Consider the following 26163-nt stretch of genomic DNA (forward strand, 5'->3'; position numbering starts at 1 on the left):
ACGTTCTGTCTCTTGTTTGAACATTTTATATAAACCTAATTGTACCTATGACGCCTTCCACACCTGACTTCTTTAACTTAGCACAGTTTGCTGAGGCTCGCCCATGTGGTGGCACGGATCCGTAGTGCCCTCCTCCCTGGAGCTGAACGGTAGCTCTCTGTGTGGCTACCTTGTTTTCACACCTGCCACTGAGTGGCATTTGCGCTAGCGCCAGGCTGCGGCTCTTGGGAATAATGGGGCTGTGATCGCTAATGTACAGGTCTTTACGTGAGCATGTTTTCACTCACTTGTGTATCCACCTAGGAGTGGACTTGCTGGGTCACATGGTAAACTTATGTTTAATTTTATTAAGAAATGGTTAAAAAATGTTCCTAAATCATTGTACTATTTTATGTTCCCCCCAGGAATGTATGGTCCCAATTTTATCACCTCTCTGCCAACACTTGATTTTGCTTGTGATCCCGACCACACCCATCCTACTCACTGGGAAGTGGTGTCGTGCGACTCGGAAACGCGTTTCCCTAACGACTCAGGATGTTGAGCACCTGCTCATGTGCTTATTGGCCATTTACGTATCTTCTGTAGTGAAATGTCATGTCAGACTTCAGGCACTGCTTTATATGGAGGAAGACAGTACAAACAAGATCAATGCCCCACCCTCACAAAGCTCCCGTTCTAATAGCGGGGAGACAGGCGATGCAAGCACATTATTGTCACTGTACCACATGGTGCCATGTGACACAAAACAATGCAATGGGCATGGTGATCCCAAGACTGGGGGGCGTCATATTTCAAATAAAATGCACACGGAAATTCTCAATGATGAGTAAATCGCAGAAAGTCCTGAAGAAAGTGAGGAAGGGATCCAAGTGTATATATGGTGAATAAGTATATATGCATTTAACATCACATTTGCATTAAAGCAGGTACTGTTATGAGCACCTATTGAATTCAGAGGAGTAATAGCACTTTCTACCTTCCTGCCAACAATACTATTATTTAAAGGAGGGCTTGGCTCATTGATAGAAATATTAATGTCATTTATTAGTTTGGGTTTTTTTCATTGATTTTTATAATCAGTTCAAAACCTGCACAGAACAAAGTATTATAATATAGAGCAGGTAAAAGTAGGTTTACAATTGCGAGTATGCAAAACTGCAGTTTATTCTTTTATTATTTATTAATTATTATATTATTTTCCATACACACAACTATAACTATAAACCTACTTTTGCCCGCCCCTGTATTTCTATAATCTATATGATACTGTGAATGAAGTGACTGAATTTTCCCCACTGATTGCTGCTGTCTATGTGTGGCTTTATAATTCTGTGCCCTAGAAATAAGACAGTTCACATTCTGTTCGATAAGGATCAATTCCATATACTACTCTGTTCCCCCTACAACAGCTAGAAACACCTGGCTATTACCTACCGTGGTGCCATAAAGAAGGGCATCTCAGGTAACACAGGAAGAGTACAGTCACAGAGGTTCTACTTAGAGAGCATTCGGGCACCTCAAAGATTGTTTTTGTCATTTGTTTAAAAAATATATCACATAGTAGCGATGCACACGATATACTAGGAAGGCATTCTATTCCATGATAAAAGCTCAGAACTAAAACCGTACTTAGAACAAGTCCATCAGCAATACACACACGGGTGGGTTGAGAAGAGACACGAGACACCCCAGCACAACAGAGGTGACGTGGGTCCTCCTGGGGGGACTGGACTCTAGACCAGCAACAGGCTCACCTCTTTAGCCCTTTCCCCTTCCTCCGTAGCCCTGGAAACTGGGCATTTTAGTTCCTCAGTTCAAATCACCCCTCTTCTACTTGATATCTGAGCGTTTGGGGTTTTGCTTGTTTGGTTGACTGGTTGGTTTTCACCTTCATTTTCTTTTTTTTTTGAAAGGGCACCCCTGTAAAGAAGAAAATGTATTTCCAGGACTATGAGGCCACTTGACCTCTAAACAGATTCGGCATCTGCCCCGGTGCCGGGAGGCAGCTCCTAGCTCACGCCACCCTCGGGTCCTTGTTCTCCCTTCCCTTGGGCTCTCCGGATGGGCATCAGTGACTGGAGATGCTGCCGGAAACTGCCGCTCGCTTGGGGCACCGCTGTCTGCAACACACGGGTCTGGCTGGGATCAGCCCTGCAGCCCAGCCACTGCGCACGCGACCGAAATGGTAGAGTTGCCGTCACCAGGAGCATGGCCCACACTGAGCGTGTTTCAAGGGCAAGAGGTAGGAGAACCACAGAGACAGACAGAGGGATGTCTAGAAAGTGTTAATTTTTAATTAGTAAAGCTAAAACAGGACTAAGGTGGTATTGAAGGATATCACAAACAAACAAACAAAAAAACTGGACAAAAATTCTGAAACCATAGGTATTATGCTACCTACGTACCGTTAAAAATCATGGGCATGGTTCCTGGACCAATAAAGCTTATAAATCAGTAGGTGAGGCAACCAGTAAAGAATCCAAGGACATAAAGCATGTTAATGCTACCTCTGTTCCTCCCTCTGAGTGTAGTAACTGGGAAATACGAAAAGAAGGAACAAAAGCCGTCTAGATTAGACTGCAGAGTCAGGAACATCCCGAGTCATGGACTCACATAATGGTGGGGCTCAGCAGGTGAAGCGTCGGGGTGAGGACTGCAGGCCAAAGGTGCAGCCTGTTTAAAGATTGTGAGGACGAAAAGCACTTGAACTGTGCAGGGACGGCAAAGACCAACGAGGCTGATGCAGGAAAAGCACAGAGCAGCTAGACATGAGCGTTGGAAATGAAATAAGGGCCGCATCACATAGAAGTTATGAATGATAAAGGTTTGGGATTTTGTTTCAAATTTAATGAAATATTGTTGAATGATGTTAAGCCAGGGCTGGCACGACCTTCTTCACCTTGAAGCAAGACCACAGCAGCTGCTGGGTGGGGCGTTCACACGTCAGGAAGGGTGGCCACGGCAAGGCCACTGCAGGCGGCATCGCAGAGAAGAGGGGAGAGGACGAGGCTGTGCACCAGAGGGAAAGCGGTGAAAGTGGACGCCAATGGGAAAACGTTGCTATATGTTTTGCAAAGGAAAAAAGCAATTCTGGGAGATTAATTGTGGAGTGAAAGATAGACAGGGGGAAGTGCAATCTCATGGTTTCTGGGTCACACCATTGGTGCCGATGACTGAGATGGGGGTAGTCTGGAGGAAAGGGCAGGTTTGAAGGGAAAGGTCAAGGATGCCATTTGGCTCACCTGAAACTAATACAAAATAATGACAAATGCAAACCGTAACTGAAAACTGCCATTTCCAGAGAAGAGTGCCTTTAAGAGGGGGCATCTTAATTTTGGGATGCCTACGAGTCAGTGAAATCAGTACAAGTTACCATTCAGGTACAGGAGCATGAAGATGAAGAGAGAAATTAGAGATAGGCACATAACCAGAAAATTTTCAAAAATAGATGGTATTTTTAAGACAGAAATCAATATGCTTTTTGCAGGGGGACAAGGGTGTGTAGGGAGTAACATCCTGCAAATAACCAAAGATTTTTAAATCTGGGGAAGGGAAGAAAAAATAGGAAAGAAAGATGAAAAAAATAACTAAAGATGTAAAAGGAAAAACAAGACAGTACAGCCATAAGAGGCTATTCAAGAGAGAGTTTTCACAAAGAGAAGGACAGAGAAAACGTCATGAATGCTACTGAAAGGTTTAAACAGACAGAGAATTAAAAATTCTACATTGGATTTAACAACATGAAGTTCCCCAATCTTTTAACAAAAGCACATTCAGCAGACTAGAGACATCCGAGGCTAGGGGTGTCTCCTGGGCACCCTTAGGCACCCCGAGGAAGTGAGGGGGCAAAGGCCAGTAGCCCAAGCAGAGGACCTGCTGAGTAGTGACTGGGGACACAAGATTAGAAGGAACTGTTGAAGAATGAGAGTCATTTGAAAATGCTGATGGGAATAACCCAATAGAAAATACTCAGATGAAAATCCAGAAGAAAACAGGCATTAGATAACATGTCAGTAGGAGGATGTCGGCCAGGCATTTGTTGGGGACAGGCTAAACTTACACACGTTTTACTCAGACAGAATCTCCAGGTTGGGTCAAGAAGACTCAAGAGAGTTTGTGGGGCTGGCGAGGGTGTGCACAGCAGAAGCAGGGAAAATACTGGCCTGTGGTTTTATGAGATGGCATGTGTTGGAACTGCCTCAACGTTCATCAGAACTTCACCTAGTCCTGTCTACTAGGAGATTCAAACGACTTTGAGCATTTGTGCAGAAAAACTGTAAGTGATCACTGGGAGCTGCTGCCTGGCCCTGCAGAAGTCTTAAAGCAAGTGTCGTTGTGGGGGACGTGGCCAGGGAGAGGAATGCAGGCCCAGTAAACGGCTTCAAAGAGAAATGAAAAAGGGTGGGCTGGGCAGTGGCCCGGCCCAGAGCAGATGGCCACACTGTGAGTGCGTGTCCCCTGCCTGTCCCCTTTCACCACACACCCTGCTGGTCTCGCTGTCTCCATCCGGAGTTGCGACCGTGTCTATAATTGTCTGCTCCCTCGTACCAAGTATGTGAAACCAAAGTGTGAATTATAAAATCTCCCCGCTTTTTACAAAGGCTTGGCCTAACTTTGAGATACAGTAAAGATAGGCTGTGGTGGTTTTGGACACTTTGTGGTTGGAGAACACTTAAGAGAATTAAAGGGAATTCTGTTTTCAGAAATGGTTAGATTTGAAGCCGTGTCTTTCAGGAATAGATTTCCCATAATACTATTGTCAAGACTATAGAGATAAGACCTCTTTTAAAAATAATGACAAAACATCCCTGGCTGGCGTAGCTCAGTGGATTGAGCGCAGGCTGTGAACCCAAGTGTCGCAGGTTTGATTCCCAGTCAGGGTACATGCCTGGGTTGCAGGCCATGGCCCCCAGCAACCACACATTGATGTCTCTCTGTCTCTCTGTCTCTCTCTCTCTCTCTCTCTCTCCCTTCCCTCTCTAAAAATAAATAAATAAAATCTTTTAAAAAATAATGATAAAACTGTAATGAACAATGGATGATCTTGACTCACCTGCTGACTCAAACCATGGACCGAGCTTCCTGGAAGGGAAACCGTACAAAGCGCTTTTCCCACGAGGTTTGCAGCAGGCGTTGGTTTGTGCCTGGCTCGGAATTCCAGGACAAAAGCCTTTCTTGTGGTGGCTCGACTCTGTGTGTTTTGGATGTAGCCAATTCCAGGAAATGGACTGAGATGAAGAAACATAGTGTTTTTGGTTTGGGGAGGGGGGCAGGTTCTTCACTTTTTGGCTTGGTTTCTCCACTGAAAACCTTGCACTGAAAAAGAAAGGAAGGCTGCTTTCTCTCAAAGAGAGTTTTCAGGGTTTGAGTTTCTGTCCTACACACGGTTCTGTGATTACTGAATTTTTCAATGAAACAATAAAACACTGTTTTCCCAATAGAGGACTCATGAGCCCACTAGAATCTGTGGTTGCCAGAACTTGGAAACCGGGACTAGGTTCGGCTCTGGGGGGGGTTGACCTCTCCAGACTGCTATTGGCATATTACCGTGTAGCCATGGGCGCAACGGAAGAGCCGCGAGTTTCCTGGGGGGCCTGGCGTAGGCCCGTGAGGGAGATGAGGGACGGGGGCCGCCTCAGCATCAGGGGGTTCCGAGTCATCTCTGGTCGTCATTACAGCTGGTGCCTCTGCTTCTCCAAAGGGAGGAAAACTTGATCTTGCTTTTTGCGGTCTGAAGCCCTCCCACTCTGTTCTGGGACCCCCACGAGCAGGGGACCTCACACTTTGGAAGTGCCTGTGGCCCCCTTTGGACACCCAAGGAGAGAAGGGCTGCCCAGAAAGTGATGGTAAAATTTCAGTTACGAAACTTTTTGCAAGTAACTTCAGAGTCTGCGTCCCCAGACGACTTCAGGAGAGGTTACAGTGTTGCTTTAGGTGTGGGGTTTTGGATAAGAGGTATAATTTGAGGTCCCTCTTGCTTTTGCTTTTTCAAGAAAAATAAGGTCAGCTCTTGCTTTCCTAACCACAGTCAGTTTCATATTAAATTTTTTTTTCTGAACTCTCACCTTCTGACAGAAAAGTGCTCTGAAATGGTTTGAATCAGATCCTAGGAGGGAAAAAGTTGCACATTTTGAGAATTAAGTTCTCTGCAGGTTTAACATTGTTATTGCTTTAGGTCATCATGGTCTAGTAGAAATTTTCTGATAGATACAATGATTTGTTACTGAATTATATATTATAATGTTATTAACATATTTCATTATATTGATTTTAATTGGAAATTATTAGCTTATGTACCTTTGCATTTCACAGTTTTGAATGGGGGGAAATTGAGGTGCTTAAGTAACCTGATGTCCTGATGCATAGATATGTGTGTGTACACGTACATATATACACATACATACACACACGCACAATTAAAATCTCGTCAAAAGCCTTTCTTTCCAAAATTTTGTCTACAATCCCCAACATAAACTGCTTAATATAAGTTCACATAGAAAAGCACTTCAAGAAAACACAAGAAGCAGATACACAGAGTTACACAAACAAATCTCTGAATTATTTTTGTTTTATTAGTTGCTAGGAAGATCCTATTGTCACTTGCAAAGCTTTTTCAAGCTAAGGAAATCTAAAAGTTCAAAGTCATCAAACATGTATCAAAACAAGACCGAGGTTTTCTTAAAGAAGGTGGCAGGAAAGGGGGAGCACCGTGTGATCGGGAGACCGTGCGTGACGGAGCATCAGTGACTCTGAGCTCAAGTTCCTGCTTCGTCCTAGGGCAGAAAGCCACTTACGTTTTCTAGGGGGAAGAATCTTAAAAAGGAAATGCACAATGCTGGACACTTTCCATCTGTTCCAAACCTAAACTTTGTCTTCCTCCGAGGACGCATGCATTTGTTGCATTTGTTGTTGCTTTGCTTCGTCTCATTTTCTTTCTTTTTCTTGATCACAAATGAGTTTCATTTCAATCTAAATGCATTTGTTTAATTTCGCTTTTATGCATTCCTGAACAATCCGTGCTGTGTGAGCACATATTTTAATTTGCATCCGTGGAGTGTAATAGGTGCCTCTTCTTTATTTTTCCACTCGGTGCTCTGCTCCTCAGATCCCACCACACGGACACGTGAAGCTCTACCCCAACCGCTGCACACACAGTCTTTAACACTTGGTTGCACTTTACCCACTCGATGTCCCAGATTATGGACACTCAAAACACCCCCATGCTCTTCACTTCCACAGGAATTTCTGCTGGGCTCACTCTTGAACACTTTAGGGACACGTGAGGGCAGTTCTCTTAGGTAAATGCCCAGGAATGGAGTACCTGAGCTAGCCACAGGGCATGTTGACAATTTGCCATCTTAGTGCTATGCTGTTCCCCAAAAGGACGAAGGCCAGAACGTACTCTCCCCAGCTGTAGGGAGGAGTTTCCACACTCCACACCTCCCCCAGCATGAGTCCCAGCCAAGTTCCTAATTTTTAACAATCTCACAGTAGAAGGTCGAAGCCCTTAATTAAATGCCCATTACCCTCGATTCCGACGGGTTTGAACATCACTTTGGATGATGCGTGGTCGCCTCAGTGTTTCCCGCCATCTATCAGACCACGCCCTTCGCCCTCGTTTTGGGGGCCACTGCTTCAGAAAGGTCCCCTGAGCACTCCGGATCCGAATTCACCGCAGGTTTCAGAGGCTGCGGGCATCCCGCTGGCACTCCCTCTGCATGGCCTTTGGCCTGGCCCTTCTTCGCTGAACACAGATAATATCGTAAACGTAATCATGTTTACTGTGGTTCATGCTTGTGACAGGCTACTCACAAAATCCTTCGTTACCCTGGACCACAAACGTAAACGCTTGTATTTTGCTCTCATAAATTGTATTGTATTGTCTTTCCTAATTACGACTGTGACCCATTTGGTGTCCGCCGTATGCCTGGGATAGATGAATAGAAAAATCTTTTCAACAGTTTTAAATTGAAAGAGTTTACCGTGCTCAGTTTAAACACACGATGATTGAACCGTTTCAGTGACAATACTGGAAAGGATCTTCTTTTTCTTGTCTTTCACGGCGGTTCTACGGTCCTTCTTTCTCTCTGTGACCCCACCCTTCCCTAGGTACTCGCCTGGCGAGAGTCGTGGGGGAGGGGAGAAGGGCCCTAATGTGGGCGGGCACAGTGGTTTCCGCAGCGAGAGGTGCTGGGGGCCACGGGCAGGAAGCCCTCGTGCCCATTCCACACTGAATTGTGCCTCCGCTGCCACTACCGACCGGACAGCCCCATCGCTCAGGTCCACTTCACGCCCTTCGGGAGAAGCAGCAGGGGTTCTAAGTGAGGGGAGAGGAGAGTCCACTCCGCCCAGCGGGGTCTGACTCCCTGCTGTTGTGAGCGTGACCCTGGCCTGCAGGGCTGACCCCGGGGATGACCCCTGATAACCATCTGCCTCTGGAAAGGGCCAGCTGAACCTTGCCTTTCGTCTCCCAGGTATTTCTCAGCACCATGATGTACAACACCTGGAGTGTAGGTGGGGTTCTGAGAATTTTTGTCAATAGTCCTGAGCGGTAGTTACAGCAAATGTTATTCCTAGTTTTACCAAGGAAGACACAGGAGATTGGAAATGTTAAAACATGTCCACAAGGTCATATATGGACATTAAAGTTAGGTCTATTGATTCTGCTATTGTAGCTATTATTATTATTAATGATTGTATCGATTATTTTACCAGATATTGTTTTATAATCAGAATATTTCAGAAGTACACTTAGGAATAGACCAAACATATTAATCTATAAATTATTTTGAACATACTTATTCTTCCATTTAAAGAAAAAGACTTTATTTATTTATTTTTAGAGAAAGGGGAAGGGAGGATAAAAGGGAGAGAGAGAGAAAGAGAGAGACATCGTATGGTTGCCTCTTGAGTGCCCCCTACTGGGGGCCTGGCCCACAACCCAGGCCTGTGCCTTGACTGGAAGTCAAATCAAAGACCCTTTGGTTCATAGGTCTGCATTCAATCCACTGAGCCACACCCCCCAGGGCTGAACATACTTATTCTCATAGATATGTGGAGTAAAAGTAATACCCCTGAAAAACAGTGAGATACTCAAGTGGATGAAAAGAGTAGGGGATGAACAAGAAAGTGGTGGAGACTCGTGTTTTATGCAACATCCAGCATACTCACATAATAGTTTACTAACCCACTCTTTGTACCCAGAAACTACAGCCTCACTCTGAATATAGAAGCAAAAATAATCTTTTGTAGTGGTAAATGTATGTATGTGTTTCATATACAAATAGCTTTGTTTCACTACATTTCAATGATTGCTTGTTAGAATGATTTCTGAAAGGTCATTATCTTTAAAATTTTTTTCATCTTGCACATTTACTGTGCAAAATCAACATAACTATTCTTGCTATTACAAAAAAGAAAAATCTGTACATACTTTGCTTACAATTTCAAAGTACTATCTATTTTTATTTTCTTTCTCTCTCAATCTTTTTTCCTTTCTCCTTCTTCCCTCCCTCCCTTTCTTCCTTTCCTTCCAATTTTTTTTGCTACCTAGCCACATAGCCATCGATCTATCAACCTTCTATCTATAACTTATATGCTTCACATATAAATAAATGATTTTTAGCATCTATGATTGAAATCCTATGGTTGTACTTAGTCGAAGTCAAGTGTCTTGGGTTTGAGGAAAAAAAAAGTCACTTCTTTTTGGCATTGTTTTTGAATGCTAAAACTTCATTATTAGACAAAGCCAATTTTCCATGCTTCATTTTAAAAATGAATTTATTATAGTTACAGCAAATACTGTTCCTAGCTTTACCAAAAGAAAGGAAGACATGTCTATTTAAAACTATGTATTCAAACTTTGCATAGCTTTAACAAATATAATTCCTTTCAGGCTGAAAAATTCCATGCTTGGACGTAATCAAGAGCATTACCATAAATGAAGACATTTGGAGTTCATCTGCTTTTTATGTTACCAGTGCACAAGCATGGGAATAGTAATATTTAAAAAAAGTTTTCATTATTCTTAGCCCTAGTTTTCACTAAGATATATGTAAAGTTTTCATATTTTTAAGTATATTTTTTAAAGATTTTATTTATTTATTTTTAGAGAGGGGAGGGAAGGAGAAAGAGAGAGAGAGAGAAACATCAATGTGTGGTTGCTAGGGGCCGTGGCCTGCAACCCAGGCATGTGCCCCGACTGGGAATCGAACCTGCGATGTTTTGGTTCTCAGCCTGCGCTCAATCCACTGAGCTATGCCAGCCAGGGAAGTTTTCATATATTTTAACACTGGGTGGTGGACAGGCCCCATAAGTCACCAGTGATACTGGGCACGGCTTTGCAGATACCAGCATTGTTGTGCTGACTTGAGCTAGATTTGGTAAAAACTGGTTCCTGCTAGAAAGTTCTGTAGTTTAGACTTTTAGATCAGTTATACCCTGAGATGTTTATGAATGCATAATGTGAGGATTGTCTTTCTGAAGAATGTTTTGAGTATAGTTTCCTGAAATTTTATTTATATAATAATGACGAAAATAAAAATTTGGCCTCACCCAATTAGCATTTTTTAATTAGAGTTTACTGATTTTTCTTTTATTTGCTCCGATAATATAGAATTATATCATTTAAATCAAACTGTGTTTCATGAATTCTATAGAGATTTGATCATCAACTTCAGTTAGCATGATAATCAGTTTGATTAGTTTAAACATGCACTTTGATCACCTTAGAACTAATTCTGCAACAGTACACCGGTGAAGAGTGAGATAGTGAATTTGTCATTAGCTGTTACTGAAGCTCCGCTATGGGAGGAGTGCACCTGAAAAGTGGAGGAAGTACCCAGAGGGCTCACCTGGTGGGGTCGTCAGTCTCCCTGTCGGAGCACAGACCCAGGTTGTGAGTTTGGTCCCAGGCTGGGTGCATCTGAGAAAGTAACCAATCAATGATGTTTTTCTCTCTCGCATCTCTCTCTCTCTCTCTCTCTCTCTCTCTCTCTCTCTCTCTCTCTCTCTCTCTCTTTCCCCTCTCCTTCTTCTCTCTCTGTTAGTAAATGAAAGGGCAAATCTAAAATTTTGTTTAAAAAAAAGCAAAGGACACAACAAGACCTGCTGATATTCCTCACTTCCTGCCTGTCTTCAGTTTTGACTCTGCACAATTTTTGGCTAGACAAGTCGGTATATAAAAATGCGTTCCAACCTTAATGTCTTATGACCCTAGAGCTTGTTCAAGGTTTTGTGTTCTTATTTGGTGTATGGTATCTGTCTAACAGATTCCCGGAAACAATATTGAGGAAGAGGCTTTGAAAAGTTGCAGTGGCTAAACACTTAATATAAAAAAATATTTTTTCAGGCAGTTAGGAAAATTCAATTTTTTCAACTAACATGTTCTGAATTGGAAGAAATACTAATTCAAATAACTGACATGTTTTTAGACTATCACAAAATAATGTTTAAGTAAATTTCCAATTTATTCTTATCTTTAATTGAATTTATTAGAGTGGCACTGGCTAATAAAATTATATGTTTCAGGTGTACAATCCCATGGTACATCACCTGTATATGGTACTGTGTGCTTGCCACCCCAAATCCAGCCTCCTTCCATCACCATCTATCTCCCCTTTACTCTCTTCTACCCCTCCCCACCCCCCTTTCCCTCTGGTAATCACTGTACTGTTGTCTATGAGGGTGGGTTTTTTTTTTTTTGCTTAATCCCTTCACCACTGTTACCCGCACCCCAACACCCTCCACTTCTACAGCTGCGAGTCTGTTCTCTGTGTCTATGAGTTCATTTCTATTTGGTTTGTTACTTTATTTTGTTCATCGGATTCCACATGTAAGTGAAATCATACGGTGTTTTTCTTTCTCTGGCTGGTGAATTTCACTCAGCATTATAATCTCCAGGTCTGTCCATGCTGTTGCAAAAGGTAAAATTTCCATTGTGTAAATGTGCCACAGCGTTCTTACCCACTCAACTACTGATGGGCATTTGGGCTGCTTCCAAATCTTGGCTCTTGTAAATAATGCTGCAGTGAATATAAGGGTGCTTGTATTCTTTCAAACTAGTGTTTCAGATTTCTTGGATACATTCTCAGAAGTGGAATCACTGGGTCATAAAATAGTTCCTTTTTCCACATTTTAATTTACAGAGACAGATATAGATAATTATGCTGTATTAAAATGCTATTATTGGAGTTCAAATCTCATTGTATGGATTCAGAAACAATTTAAATGAATTAAAATTTAATTCCAATGGTTCATGAAATTATTACTCACCTGAGTGTGTGTGTATTTTTATGATGTATTCATATCTTTAAAAGATATTTTGAGATTGTTTCAGAAACTGACTCAAAGAAGTATTGTAGAAACATCACAATATTACCAATACATAGAAATTTTTCTATTAGTTAAATCTGAGTAGAACCTTCATTTAAGCGGTAAGATTGTCCCAAGACCCCTAAAAAGGGCAAAGTGCACCCATCGGATGACGGCTCCCACCAACACTGACTGCTTTCCCACCGAGAAGGAAGATGTGTCTGAGTCCTGTCACCTCTGTCACCGTCGGCAAGGGCAGGCCAGGTGTTCACGGTCCGTCACTGTCACGGCATTTCAGCGATGGGTGTGAACTTACGCAGAACGAAGGACTGAGCAGGTTTGAATTTTAAACTCTGACCTTTCGCTCTTACATGTGTCCATCCGCGTGTATGGGTGGTTGGGTGGGAATACGTGCATTTCACTTTTGCGTCAAGAAATACGTTGTGACTGTTTTAAGATCAGAAGAAACTCACAAGTGTAGACATACATTTATATATCATAGTATAGCATATATATATATATAATTTTTATAATACTTCCAATACATTCTTTTTTCAGTGTAATATCTACAGAAATGTCGCAGGATTTAAGGATTTAGTAAACACCTCCTGTGTTGTCCATCTGGATATTTTTCATTATTTTCTTAATTTTTTTCATTTTCAACAAATTTAATAACTTATAATTTTAAACAAATTTCTGTTCCAAGAATTAACTCAGCAATTTTCAACCAGCAGGCCACAAGAATTTCTAAAACATGCAGTCCCCCGACTACTTAGTCAGGGACACTGACCTCTTTCCCCTTAGATTGGCAAGTAAGGAAGAACAATGACCACAGCCAACACAACAATGGCCACCCAGAGTGAAGCAATCAAAATGACACCTATTTTTGTCATATTGGTAAAAAACACATACTTTGGGTGTGCTGCAGAATTTTAGTCCTTGGTTTCCGTGCACCGTGAAATGACAAAGGTTGGCTTTGCTGCATTAGCTGGATTTGCGTGTGTGTGTGTGTGTGTGTGTGTGAGTGTAAATGTATCTGAATCAAATGGACAACGTCATGGGCATAACCAGACCATTCAGAGGAAATGTGCTCTCTCAGAACTCACCACAGGCACGGACGAACAGATCCTTTCATCGCGATGGGAAACCCACAGGTATTTGGTGAGCGCGACCCTTAGCAAAGCTCACGGGAGGACCTCACTCGTTCAGCTTTGGTCCCTGGGCCTCTGTGGTGCAGGTTTGGGTTGGCACCGGTTCTCCACCGATGAGAACACACACAGTAAAAGTAATCCTTCACATATTTTCACCCTCTGGGCAATCATTCCTAAGCAGTAAGGCAATGCCCCGTCTCTCCTCCATTCTGGTTACTTTTCCGTGTGGTCTACGTCAACATACCATGCTTTAATAATGCTGCCTGGACAAATTCTTAGGAAGACAAGGAATGAACGAGTATTCATTGTTTTCTCAGTAGAGGGGTGCCAGGAGTCACCACTCCTGAGCAGGTAAGACATGGAAAACCAAACTAAAGCGTTAGCCATAGATTTCATTGGACTCTATACATATTAAACATTAAAAGTCTGGCCAAAAGAATAGGAATATGAAGAGGGAACCATCACCCCCTTTTCCCTAAAATGTTACCATATATCATGTGTACGTCTATGTTTTTCTAATGGGATAAAATTGCTACATACCTCCTATCACGAAAGCCCTGATTCCAAAATTTTTCCGAGATAGTATATACACCACCCAATCTGTATTACCTACCCCATCATTATAGTTATATTTTCTAAACCTCATATCCTATTTTTATTTTAGAATAATATTATGACATATCTCTAATGGAAATATGAAAATGGGCCACGCGTAATTTGAGAAAGGGCTTATTAAACCCTGCTGCGGGGCAGCCGGGACCTGGGAAAGCCCCCCCAAGGAAGTCAAGTTCACTACTCAAAAGTCAACCTATTTCAACACAGAGAGTTTCTCAGGTTTGCATCAGAGCATTTAAGACTCCAGCCGTCCTCATGTGGTTTGACTGTTGAAGATGATTTTTTTATGTTTGCTTTATTTTTTTAAAGATTTTATTTATTTATTTTTAGAGAGGGAAAGGAGGGAGAAAGAGAGGGAAAGAGAAACATCAATGCGTAGTTGCTGGGGGCCGTGGCCTGCAACCCAGGCATGTGCCCTGACTGGGAATCGAACCTGCGACACTTTGGTTCGCAGCCCGCACTCAATCCACTGAGCTACGCCAGCCAGGGCTTGAAGATGATTTTTTAATAGACACAGCAAGCGAGCTGATACTACTCAGGTTTTGTTGACCTCGCACCGTGTTGTGAATATTTACATTCACCTAATATAAAAAAGTCAGAATCTTCTATCAAAAAAGCTGCACTTCCAGCTTCTTTTAAAAATCTGAGAATGTGGGCACACTTGACCCTCATTTCCTCTTCACAAGGGTTGCAAATGAAGGATGCCTGCCAAAGCACTTGTTTTAGTGTTATCATGTATTTGTTCTCAAGGGCTTAGCTCTATCTTCAGGGAAGGGGACGTAAATGAACATGAATGAGGGACCCACGACGGAGCCAAGGGGGTGGTGGGGGGGAGGTGGGCATGAGTAATAGGGCAGGGGAAAGTGTTGCTGGGAAAACGGAGACAATTGTTTTTGAACATCAGTAAAAAAAAGTTTAAAAAATATTTTTTCAATATATGGTGGTATTCTTAAAATTCTCAAACATGTATTTAATTTCCTGGTTATAATAGGTCAGTTATAAAGACACTGGCCTTGGGTGAATTATGAAAACGCGGCTCATTAGTTCAAACAAGCACAAAGCTGTAATACACATGTTTAGTATTTTTCTGCTAAGAGATAAATGTCTGAATTCATTTAGATTTAGGCTCATACGACAAATAATTACTTTAATTTCATTTTTACCTTTTACTTCTTTAGTGAATTTATATTTAAAGTTAAATGTTTCAGCAAACACAGTATCTAGAAGAAGATCTAAACAGTGTTTCTGAGAATATGGTACTTGCAAAATATTTATGAAAAATATGAATTTGTGTTCCACTAATATAGACTTTTTGTCCAAAAGGTAAAGAGCTCGACCAACTATTTCTTACCCTAAATACAAACTGATGAAGCAGAAATTGTCACTTTATCAATGCTTTAATTCAAATAAAAATAAAACTTTTATTACCTGTATATATTCATTTGAGTTTCCCATCCCCTTCACACATTGCTAAGTGAACTGGACTCATTTTCATCATGTTTCTAATTCAAATCAAATGTATTCATTTAGCATAAAGAGTCAGGACATTCAATAAAGAGGAAATATTCTATTAAAATAAAATAAAGTGCCTGACCACCTCCACAATGCTTTGTTACTGTCCAAAGAAGTTATAGCATTGTATCACTTGTGTATTAAGCCACAAAAATAGTACATTTGGGTACTGAAATGTGATATATAGAGTATATGGTTTTTCAAAAAGGTGATATATTAAATGTTTTGGAAAGAATTAAGTGTATAGTTTTCTTATTAGGATTAAGGAGAAATAGAACTAATGCATATTTTCTACCCTTATTACATTTTACGATCTTTAGCTCCTCCATTAGCCCATAGTCCCGGATAGGTGTCTGGACACGAGGAAGGCAGACTGTTTTCACAGCTGCCCGCACGGAGCCACACCTGCGCTCTGCGGGCCACACAGGGGGGCACCATCGCTCAGCTGTGACAGCGATGCCAAGAGACGCTTCGCTCACGTGCAGGCTTCCTCGGCGCTGTTCGATGCCCTGCCCAGTGACCAGTTCCTCAATTCTGAGTGCGTGTGCATGTCGGCGTATGAGCGTATCAGTAACAAGATTATTTTTGGAAGATCGTGGCTTGGGATGACACGGAAAAGAGGAACATCGTAAAATAGTTCAAGTCCTGTAATCTTACGAGTTAAGAGGTAATTGAGCAGGTCCGTGGTGCCCACGAACATGCCCGTGACTTCTCAAACACATGCATCAGGATGAGACCGAGGCAGTGCAAGCAGAAGGGACGGTGTCATCGTGTGGGACTGTGTTCTGCTTGCTGAAGTAATTTCCCAGTGCACGCAAGTGAATTCACCATTTTCTCGTTCACCAGCTCAGGTGATCACATCCCTTACATACACACACACACCTCTCATAACCAAATTCTCTCTTCTGTCAATAGAACAGAGTGAAACAGAAGGGAAAGAATAAGGTACACACTGAACCTCATACCCTAACATAGCGCCCCTGGGGTCAAGTCCATCTCCGACTCATGTGTAGCCTTAGAACCAATATCCCCCTAGCTCCAAAAAAAAAAGAAAAGAAAAGAAAAGAAAAACCTCTCAGGCATGTAAGAGTGTAATGAGGCATGTTCCAATCTTCCTTTAAGGGTTTAAGTTAAGCACATGAAGGTGAGAATTTTACATTTCAATATGTTGTTTTCTTCTTAATGATTCCCTTTGCAATGGTCTTTAAGAAATAGGAAATCAACTGATTCGTAGGTATGAAATTCCAACACAAAACTTAACACTCAGATTGCTGTTAGCATTTTCTTGAGCATTCAGAAGGGTTTACAGATTTGTTTAACCCCACATAGAAGGGAGGCCACACCACTAAAGAAAGAAATCTCCGTTCACATACTAGTGCCAGACTACGTCCCACGATTCCCATGGAAACTGTACTACAAACGTACAGTCTGGCTTAGCTGCTTTTTTAATTAAAGGTACGTTGACACTCCTAGATCCTAGTCAACTAGAACAGTCTACACTTTCTTCCAAAATCAGCTGCCCTTGTATGGATCTGTCCCCCACCTGCAGTGGTTTTTACCAGTGTAAGTTGCTAGATGATGATGTCTATTTTTTATAAAAAGTAACCGATACTCATTGCATTTTTACCCTTCTTTCAAGCATTTTGAATGTTCCCACACATTTTATTTATACGACTACTCTATAAAATGTATGCAGTTAAAGATAACTTGAAGACGAGACAACTGGTTTAAAGAGAGCTTAGGTTCTTTCCAAAAGTCGCAGACCGAGAAGTCACAGAGATAGGGCTGGAGCCGGAGCAGACCGGCCTCTGAGCCCGTGCTCATAAACACAGCGTTCAGTCTGCCGTCCTGCTCACCGCCCACTCTTCCCGTCCAGCTCCGAACGGGAGATAAGGCTCACTGTGGTCTACAGAGAAGGCCGTGTGACCCATCCTCATTTATCTCGAACATCAAAAGAACTCTGAATGTGCATAGCGTTTTATAAAAAAACAAAATGTTCTGGCTTATGTCTGGAAATAAATATCAAAGATTAGGCTAATCAAAGACCAAGAACAGCATGCTAAGTCTCTAAATATCTGGATCTAGAGGACTTGTGCAAAACCACTGTAAGCCAAGGAAAAAAGGGTTGATATATGTGAAATGAGAAAAAATGATAGCTAAAGGTATAATTATTACCCTGAAAGTGATTTACAGGACACCAGCCCCCGAAGCGACGCAGGAATACTGTTTAGAACGACACACAGAGTGGGCGGAGCGGCACGGTTTCAGCCTTGTCACAGACCTGCTGTTGGCCGAGCCCCGCTGTTCCGGGGGGTGGGAAGAGGGAGACCAGCCTTCTCACCAAGGTAACCCAGTAAGCGTGAGCAGGATGGCCCAGTGTCTACTCGGTGATATGTTTTACTTTAAACCTTTCAGCACGACTCATTTTTAACTAGATTACTTTTTGAAAGTATGATCTCATGAGCTTTAAGAAAATATACGAAATACCAAACACAACCTGGGAGACATAAATAGCAGAGCTGCGACCACAAACTAGATTCATTTCAATCTGAGTCCTCAGGAAATTTTTTTGGATTTTTCTGCTTTTCCCAAAGTCAACGTTTATCAATATTTTATTGTAATTTTATCTCTACCACCTCCTTCTAACACTTTCACCGTTGTGTAATGTAGACTCATTCCAACACAAATCAACTTTATACAAAGACGTCTATTTTTAGGGCTGAAAATGTCAGACTACTTGTTGGGTTGGAAAAAATCCGCATCTTTGAATTTTTCTCTTTTAATGGGGATGTTTGGTGTCATATAGACATGCTGTATTCCAGAGATACAACAATGTTTTTTATTTAAACACTTGAATTTTTGGACCAGTTCTTCAATTCTTGAGGGGTCTTTTTTAAAGCTATTTTTTTTTCTTTTTGGTTAAATTCAAAGGAGGTTTATATTTCTCCTAAAACAAAGCAGGTTTTAGCTGCAAAAGGTGTTTTTCATTTATTTTGGATGGGCCAAGTGTTCCGAGTGGGGATCGTGTAAGTAACAGTGTGCAGGGCTGGCACTTTCTCTTGAGGGTAAGGGTGTTTTTTTTATTGAGATAAAAGTTACCTATAGTGAAAAACAGAGGTATTCAACGTGTATTTTGAGGAATTGTGACAAATTTGTACACCCAGGAACCCACCCACTGTGGAAGGCATGAACCATCTCACGCTCCTCTTCCCACCGCTGGTCTCCATCGCCCGCCGGCAACCGCACTCCTGATTTCTATCACCTGGGGGTTTGTTTCTACCTGTAACTTCGTCCAAGAACTTGATATAACCAGTCCTTCTCAAGTTAGTGTTTGTGTATGGTTTGCAGTAAGAACAGAGTGTCATTTCTGTCCCGTTCATACTTCCAGTTCTTCAAGAACCATATAGTAAAAACAAAACAAAGAACAACCACTTCTCTTTCCCCACTGACCTGACTCGGTACCCAGACTAAAAACCAATCACATCAGTGCACACTTACAAATTTTCTGTTGATTTTATTCATCTGTTTGTCTACTCATGCCGAAAGTACACTCTCTTTATTACTGTAGCTTTATGGTAACTGTGGAAATCAGATATGTGCTTCCTCCAATGCTGTTTTTATATTTTATGATTATTTTGATTGTTGTCAGTACAGTACATTGACACTTTGTTTTCAAATAAGCTTGAAAATTTCTATTGGAATTTTTCTCAGGATGACTTTGAATATCTATTTCAATTTGGAGAGAATTAAGTTAGTAACAATAAGGAATCTTGCAGCCCATGTACTTAGCATTAACTTAAGTCATCTTTAATTTCTTTTACCATTTTTTTTATTGTCCATGTATAGATTTTATACGTATTCTCTAAAATTTACCTAAATATTTCATGTTTTGATGTATTTCAAAATAGTGCATTAAAATTATATTTCTATTTGTTCTTTTTCATAACACACAAGTACACTTTTTGTTTATTTACCATCGCCCCTGTGAGCTTGCCAAATTTACTTATACCTCCTAGTTTTGAGGGGGCACAGGGAAGAGGTGGCAGATTCCTTAGGATTTTCTTAAGTGACAAAGTATGTGTTCTGCATTTAAAGAAGGTGCTGGTTTTTCTTCCCAGTCTTTATGTCCGTATTTTATTCCTTGCTTCACTGGCCTGTATACAGCATTGTGCTCACGTAATAGAACGGCACGCACGGACATTCTTCAGAGGAAGTGTCACCATCTCATCGTGACCCCACAACCATAACGGCGCTGCTGGGTCTCCCTAGATGCACTCCGTCCCACTGGGGACAGTGCCTCGACTATTGATTTGTTGAGCGTGTTTATCAAGTGTGTGTGTTGAGTGCTGTCAAGTGCTTTCATCTGCATCTAGTGAGTTTTTTTTCTCATATAAACATTCACATTGATTTTTTGAAGGAAAACACTAGCCTTGCATTCCTGAGATGAACCCAAATTTATTATGAGGAAAACCCTAGAATTTTGTTAAGGATTTGTATTTCTGTATTTAGGAGGAATATTAGTTTGTCATGTTTATGATGTCATGTGAGTCCCTGTATCTCGCAGCTGTAAGAGCATATACATATAAGTTATATATATATATATATATATATATATATATATATGCAGATAGGTATGTGTTTTGGTTTTTATTTGCTAGATTGTCAGTTTTAATAAGTTTGTTCATCTCACGATAAGGTTAGAACACATTTTTCTCTGAAAACAGGGACTGTTCTTTAACAGTCACTGAGTCTGACAAATACTCAACCGGCTTTCAGGCTGACTCGTGGCTTTCCAGTCAGAGTGGAGAAGGAAATGGTTGAACTCCAGCCAAAGGGGGGAGTTCATGCTCTGCCTGAATCTTAATAACAGTGGAGAAAAAAGAAGTGCGAATGAGTTAAGTCACTACCCTGTGTGAGTCCCAAATAGCTCCGAATCAATCCTCACCCTTGGCTGTCGGGAGCAACAGCTGTTTTGCCTGAGGGTCCCAGCAGGTGCCTCAGTGATGGCCAGGATCCAGGTGCGTCTTCTGCTGCCCCAGAGAGAGGCTGTCACCTGCCACCCCTGACCCCGGCCCTTCCCAGCAGGAAAGTACATGTGAGGACATGAGAGCTGGTCTCAAGAACGGTAACCAAGAATTTAGTTCCGTGTTCATCAGAGCCGTGCAACATGTGACTCCCCGAACTATTCTCATACATAGCTAACACCTGTCTTTCTTTCACATTATAGCGTTACTTAAATGCAGAAACAACCACACTGCCATTCAGTTGTGCCTGCCAGGTTGATATCTACAGTGGGCGGAGTTGACTCTAGTGGACACTCCAGTGAGTAAGTTTCATCCAAGGCGGACTTGTAGCTGCTGTCACTTGCTTATCCAACGGAGGCCCCAGAGGAGGAACTGAGAGCGTCTCAGACAGGACATCCTGAGGCCTGTGGGTTTTCTGCTACTTGCATGTGCATGAACCCTGGCAAGTCACTCTGTTCGTGGCAATCTGCTTCAGCACAACAAGTGTTCTCTGAGTGAGAGGCCGCATTACCCCTTCGCACCGACACAGGTGGGGGCGGGGGTCGCCACCGAGCTCCGTGGGATGCGCCACCGTGAATTCCAGCTGCGCAAACCCCTGCAGCCAGAGCAGCATTCCTCTGTGCTGGCCCTCCCGCTCTCCAGTGCTGTGCAAACGCGCTCGGAAAGGTGAAGCGCATCTTTCTTTCCTCTTAGACACTAGTCAGGAGTCAGTTCTTCTAACTGTTTCTTTTTTATCTTTTTTGGAATACTTCTAGGGAGAGCAAGTCATTTTCCCATCTCCCTCACCCCTACACAAATACTTTTTCATGACCTTCATTTGAACTGGAGAAGTAACAAGAATTTCATAAATATTCTCAACGCACATGGTCTCATTAATTTTTCATGTGTTTCCTTCTGACCTTAGGTTGTCATTGTTGCACCTGTTAGAACATTCTGCACGCATATTATAGATTTGGCATTTTGAAGATAGCTTCTGTCAATAAAAATTATAGACATTTACACTAAGCACTATGGCTAAAAATCATCCAGCAGATGCTGGGGAAGCTAGATCAGAATGAAAGCAAAAGCATCCAAAAAATATTACTTTTCCATATGGTGTCAGAGGCCTAAGAAATGCCAAAGTGCATTCTTAGCATTATTACTTAATGAATTAAGTTAATCTGCACAAAAATATTCATAATGGCAATTTTAAAATATCATTAAGACTATTTTTCATAAATTTCTGTTATAGATAATACTTCCAATATATGATAGGCCATAATTCATTGAATATTGTCTTATATTCTCTTATTTGTTTTAGTCTTTTATTTTATTTAAAAAGTAATGCATTTTCTTGTTTTATTTTAATAAAATAGCAAAAAATATAAACCCTCTCAACCAAAAGTTAATCTTCTCATTCCCATAATTGACTGAACTGGTGCCTACCCACATACTCACACAAACACACACATTCTTTATTCACAAATCCCTCAGGACACTGACTGACAAGTTAGAGAATGCAATGATTTTGAACTCAAGTTAAAGAATACTACTCAATCAAATCTTATATTAATATTTTAAGAATTAAGGAGAAATGAAGGAGCCAAGACAAAAAATTATCCAGCAAAAATTTAGAAAGAAAAATAATTATTAAATGATATTTTAGAATATGCTTTGGCGAAAAAATAATATTTATTCCAGAGAATAAATTAAAATTTAACTGAAAAATTAGCTTTGGTGGCAGATAAGTTAGTGAGACAAAAAATAAGATTAAGTGGAGCTGTCAAAGTAAATTAAATTAAAAAAGGAAAATGCAATCATATAATCAAGATCAAATAAGACTATGTGATCAGTAATAGAATTCAGACTTAAGAAATAATACAAATTGCTAAGGAAACAGAGAAGAACCACAGGTGAAAAGTCTAAAATGATAGGTGTGATGGTTAGGTATATGCACCAACTTGGATAGGCTGTAATGGCCAGGGACTTGCTTAAACACTCTTCTGGGTATTTCTGTGAAGGGCTTTTGTAGTTGAGCTCAACATCTCCAATCCGTGGGCTTTAAATAAAGGAGATTTGCATCCTTTACAATGCTGCGGGCCTCATCCAATCGGCCTCAGTCCTTCAGGGCAAACTGAGGTTTCCCTGAAGGAGACTTCTGCCTCAACACCACAGTGTCAGTCCCACCAGAGGTTTTCCAACCTGTCTGCCTGCCCTGTGGGTTTGTGAGTGGGCAGCCGCCACAATCTTGTAAGCCAATTTCTTTCAATAAATCTCTCTCCTTGATAGGTAGATAGGTAGATGAATAGGTAGGTACGTAGGTAGATGATAGATAGGCATTAGATAGATAAATGATAGATAGAGACATCTCACTGACTCTGTTTTTCTTGAGAACCTGGACTGACAGTAGGAACAAAGACAGGCAGTTAACAAAAGACTTGGAATATTGATTGGCATATCTGAAAAATATATATGCAAAGATTCAATAAATATAATTATTTCCAAAGTGAAGGGCAATATATGTATTTTTGGACTAATAGGTCTGACTTTTTCGCAGGCTCCTTAAACAAGAGGACAAAAAGCAAGGCAGGAGCAAGTGGAGGGCTGAACTAGCTAGCGAGTGTGAAGGTGGTCTCCTTGCAGCTCAGGGGCTGCGCTTTAGCGGTCAGGCAGCCTTTTCACTGGCTGAGCCTTGGGGGTCACTTCCTGGGGTCTCTGCAAACATTTTACGGCTACTCTCTGGCTGCTCCTTTTTTATAACTGCCCATCCTATCCCCCCCGGAGATGCTGCCCCAGCAGGGGTGGGTTAATGGCCGGTTATGGAGATCAGAACGGACGGCTTCCTTCACCCGCTTCATCCACCCTTCACCCACTGTTTCGTGACCGCCGAGTCTCCCCAGCACAGTCTAGAGAAACGGGCAGGGGGAGCTCTGAAAGGACGAAGGAGAGGCAGTTTAGACCTGCAGGTTTCCCACTGCTGAGTGGCCTGTCTTACAGAGCTTCTTGGAGTCCAGGCACGGGTATGTTTAACCCAGGGAAATGCCACTGAATCTGACGTGGGAAGAACCATGGGAAGGGGCACAAGACCCCGTAAGGCCCCTCCCCGGTCCTGCTGACCCAAACGAAAATTTTCTGCGTTGGACCCACACGATGGTTAAGAAAAATGCCAGTGCCCAAAGCAAGTCGTGCTTGTGTTCCTTTTGTCCCTGCCTCAGTGTTTAGGGGTCGCTCCTCTCCGAAATGAAGGGGTTACTCTTATCCAGGTCTGGTGAGGCCGGATCAGGGGAGGAGCCCCAGCCACCACCCCGAAAGCACAGGTCCTAACCCATAGTTTCTGAAAGGGGCATCGGGGGCCACAGGTTTGCCAACTACACGCCAGGCCAATGAGAGTTCAAGAAGGTTTAAAAGGTAAATAAAAAGGTCATTTCAATGATAACCTCTTCTTCCCCGGAGAAGCAGGAGGCTCCCTGGGAAGGCAGAGCACAGAGGAAACCAGTGGTTTCTAAGGGAGGAGTCCAGCGAGGCGAGGTGGGGTGGTTGGCTAGTGAGAATGCTCTCAGAGGACGGACGGGGGCATAAGAGCCGTTATTAGTCGCCTGGCACCTCCGCCCCAGAGGCAACTGGGGAAGAGGGTGTGGACCCAGAGTCAAAGAGTCCCGTGGAAGCCGCGGAGGAGTGTAGGCTCTGGATCGGTGACATAAACAGTGCCCCACGGTCCAGACCATCACTGTCTCCAAGGACTGACTAGACCTGGGAGGGAGAGTCCCTCCAGGGTCACAAGACCCAGGTATTCATTTACAGCTTAGGATAAAAAGACACGCTCTCGGTATACCCTCCTTGTCTTCTTTACTGCAAAATCGACCCCTACCTGCTTCACCTCTGATGGTTGTGTGGCTGACATTAAATGTGCCTGTCCCCAGGAGAGGGCACACATGGACAGGTCTCACCACACAGGTGGGCTAGATACGTGAGGTGCAGGAGGGTCTTCCAGAGGGGCCCCACCACCCGGCACTGTCCTCCCCTGCGTTTCCTACAACAGAGCTGGGGGAGCAGCGGGCAGGCACAGCGCTAAGCACAGCACAAGTGCTGCCTTGTGGCTTTATTTATTTCAGGATTCTTCTGTGTGGTGTTTGGACAGCCTTGTGCATGAGAGGCTAAGCCAAATGCAAGCCAGCGTTCTCGAATAAAGTATGCAAGCAATAGTACCAGTCCTATCATTCGGTAACCACCATGCAAATGTCTGAAGTTCTCCCAGTGATATTGGTCAAACGCAAAGCCTAAGAGAACCGAAAATCTCTCCCCAGGCTTCTGACCCTTTCCTTTCCTTCCTTTAAAATGTTTGTTTTCTTTCCATTTTTGTTAGGGAACATTTTTTTACAAACTTTTTCTTTAGTTTCTTTATAAAAACGTAGAGCCATAGAGAGCCAATTGAAATTTTTCTGCCCACTATGTTCATGTTTATTTTAGATAAATTTAGAGAATCAACCATGTACATGGTGGCATTCTGCATCCTAACATAATTGAAAAAAAAAAACAAATTTATTTATAGAACAAAAGGCCAGATGAGACCTTAAGAAGATTGAAAGTTCAAATAAAAATTATCATTTGAATATATTAATAACCTCAACCCCCCACAGAACAATTCATATTTCCATATATATGTACACTATGATAAAAATGTGTATTCTTGTCTAGCCACTGTTTTAATCCTCACATAGAAGATCTTTCCTCGAATTTTGTCCATTCATAAAGTTTTAATTAGCCACATTTCTGAAACACGACAATCACGCTGCCGAAAATCAGCCACAGTTTTGATTTGCAAATCTGTAAAGGATTACTTGGTAGCAATCAGAACGAACCATGTAGCTTTATGCCCAGAGCTTTCTCTTGTGGCATAAACACAGGCAAACGGTATGCTAATTCTCCCTGATTGCGCGGCTTGGGAGAATTCAGCAGAAGCAGCCAACAGCTAGCTCAAGGTACGCGGTCTACTGGGCTACATGTCACAAGATAACTGAGCATGTGCACTGTCCATTTTACAGACGGGGCAGGCAACAGTCGGTTTACAGCTGTCCGAATGGAAACCACTACCGTAATTAATAAATAGCAATACAAGAACAGACTCTGTGTATGGTGGGCTCCCACCTGTGATTGTGCTTTTGCCCCACCCTGTTTGTAAGATCTGTTTATCTACTAAATATCTAGTTAAATCAAATGCAGAGCTTATTACTCAGCTATGTCACGGGGAAACAAGTGCTGTCGGGAGAGCGGAGCCATCTGGTATGCAGACCCTGAATCTCAGGGTTTGTCTGAGCTCACGTGGAATTCAGCACATTTGGCACGGCTTTCCAACTTTCCCATAGTGCCGTGCGTCACACGAGCTCTGTTATTTATGAGTGCCGTGGATATCCAGGGATGGTAGAGGAATAAAACAAAGGAGAGCTGATTTTGTCATTTTAAAAATAAAGTTCTTGCTCCATCTTGAATGTCTGTTAGCATGTTTTTGTAGCCAAGTTTTACAAATTTTTGCAGCAAATCATATTTCCAAAGAGAACTCCAAGGTGCTAGCA

Source organism: Phyllostomus discolor, chromosome 8 (genome assembly GCF_004126475.2).
Source record: "Phyllostomus discolor isolate MPI-MPIP mPhyDis1 chromosome 8, mPhyDis1.pri.v3, whole genome shotgun sequence".
Taxonomy (NCBI): Eukaryota; Metazoa; Chordata; class Mammalia; order Chiroptera; family Phyllostomidae; genus Phyllostomus; species Phyllostomus discolor.